Source organism: Sinocyclocheilus anshuiensis, unplaced genomic scaffold, assembly GCF_001515605.1.
Source record: "Sinocyclocheilus anshuiensis isolate Anshui unplaced genomic scaffold, SAMN03320099.WGS_v1.1 scaffold633, whole genome shotgun sequence".
NCBI lineage: Eukaryota > Metazoa > Chordata > Actinopteri > Cypriniformes > Cyprinidae > Sinocyclocheilus > Sinocyclocheilus anshuiensis.
In genome coordinates this window covers 1,147-3,623 of record NW_015539860.1, presented here as the reverse complement: position 1 = coordinate 3,623, position 2,477 = coordinate 1,147, and the positions used below count along the sequence as shown (strand labels likewise).

The 2,477-nt window shown below is 39.8% G+C and overlaps 1 protein-coding gene across 1 annotated transcript in view; it reads right to left on the bottom strand.

Moving 5' to 3' along the window:
• The window catches only part of LOC107684910 (transmembrane protein 132D-like), a 46,620-nt gene that overhangs the window by 43,099 nt on the left and 1,044 nt on the right, over positions 1-2,477 (bottom strand). The window lies entirely within an intron of this gene.

The window sequence follows — 2,477 nt, the reverse complement described above, 5'->3', positions numbered from 1 at the left end:
GCCCCGAGACTTTTATTAATAAAATAACATAGATACTAGATCGCGTCATTATCTTCCTCAGCAACGAGGTAAAATTGAGTAACTAAACTGCTTCATAGCTTGTAGAGAGTGACGCACAGATGCAGGTAACTCACACACACAACTGTCATCTCTCTCTCGATCGATAATTAATTCAAATAAATGCTATAATTAATTCAAATAAATGTGGTCTTACTGCACTATTTCATCTCTGTATCTGATTTGAAGCGGGCAGAAAGCTAGAGCTAACGAGCCGTAACTGATGAAAATAACTCATTTTTACCCTTCCGGTTAAATATTGCGCAGCTAACATCATAAACAGCTTTAAGTTGTCAATACTGGTAAATGACCATGGAATAAGCGGGATAATCAACGGCTTGCCGTGCATTAAAGGATTTTAGAAAAAAACTCAACACGTCCGTGTATCGATACAGTATTGCCGCGGAAAATATCGCGATACTATGCTGTATCGATTTCTTCCCCCACCCCTAGTAGCTCCATGACCTATTTAACTTAAAAGATCAATAAAATTGTGATTCAAAAACGCCTCACATATTGGGTAACACAGATGAAAACTGTACTGAGAAATGTTCAGAGCTGTATAGGAGCTAGAAGTTTCCCTGAAGACTACAACTGTGAAGAATCCAGAAAAACACGTGTCTGTGTCACCAGGGATGTCAAACTGCACAACAGAGACATGCTGTAAACTAACAACAACAAAAAATGCTCTAAAAAATTTTTTATCCTGTATCACAAACAAGCATGACATTGTATGGGTATCAGACTGTAGTAGTAGTGATTTTGATTCATTCCAGTGTCTTAAATCATTTGATTCTGTTCACCGATTCACTCAGTAACATTTTCTGTAGGTTACATCTAAACTAAACTGTCTTCTGGTAAAATAATTTAAACCGTTTTACTCGAATAGCTTTCTGCAGGTATTATAAACCTACTTGACTTCAAAAGTATGTGCACAAAAATGATTTGCTGACCTAAAAGATTCATTCAAAAACAGATTAGTTTCCGACCAAAATGCAGCTATATCAGAAACCATTTATACTTGTCTTTGTTGTCCTTTTATGTGCCTGGGTTTTCTGACAGTGCAATGAGAGAATTTGTTACAAGCAGATACTAACAGAGCTCAATAGTGCACTGACCTGTGGGGTGATGCTTCTGACAAAGAGCCAGCAACAAAAGAGAGTGTGTGTGCACGCATGAGGAGAGAGGAACTTCACTACTGTCCTTGGCACATTAATGAGGTAGAAAGACAGAGGGTAAGAAGTGAGGTCACATCAGGGTCAACTCTGGATCAGCGGCCCGATTAAGTGGTCCAGAGACAGCGCTTTAATGAAATCAACCAGAGAAGAGGCCAGCGGCAACCAGAGGAGCTGCTTTCAAAATCACCGCACAGCCTTATATTTATTCAGAAACTGTTTAGTGTGATTGGCTTTATATGAAGAAGCCTGATTCTTTCATTAAAATACACTTGCCTTGTGAATGGCTGATGGGTGCATGTTTGTTCCTGCATACGTTTTTCTTTCACTGTCCCTCATCATGAATTCAGCGGGTTCGAGATTTCTTATCTAAACAGAGGCAGGCGTCTGACAGATGGATGCTGACAAGCATGTTTCGAATTTAAATCCACCACCTCGGGGGAAAGGTTGTAGTTTGCATTCAAGCCAAACTATGTCTGATGTCTTTAAGGTGTTGAACATCTTCTCTGTGAGTGAAGTGCACTGGCAATCAATTGCATTTGGCTGCAGCAGGGAGGGAAAGCAAGATGTATAAAGTAGGGATGCACCGATACCACTTTTTCCAGTACTCGCCCGATACCGATACTTTTATTATTGGTACTTGCCGATACCGAGTACCGATACCAATATTTTCATTGCATTTGTACATTTTTAAAATATTGGGTACAGAAACCAAAAGAGTATGTATAATGTTAGTTGGTTAACTTCATTTATCAAATAGATAGTCAAACCAAAATTTATTCAGACACCTTCAACATTTCTCACATTATCAGTTTATTCCCTATAGTTTAGAAAATGACAAGAACTCAGAGTTAAACTGTGTCAGAACAAATTCAGCTTGATAATGTCAGATAACTTTGATAGAAAGGTATGTGTAACGGAAGAGGTCTGACACAACTGGTTAGTATATATAAAATAGGTTTATTTGGTCACAGAGAGTACTGGGGTAGGGTTCAGAGGATGTGATGGTGAGGGAATAGTTCGAAGGATATGATGAGTGGGGTAATCCGGGTCTTTGGCTTTACAGGAGCTGGAATGCAGGCAGGAGGAGCACACACCTCAGCGATCCGTGAACTAGGAGGAACAGGAGACACTTGGAGACGAGGAGACACTAGGAGGAACACAGGAGGTAAGTAATGCAGGAAGTATTCAAATGGAAGTAGTAGCAAAGTCATTGAGTCCTCTACGTGTATACGAGACCGGACA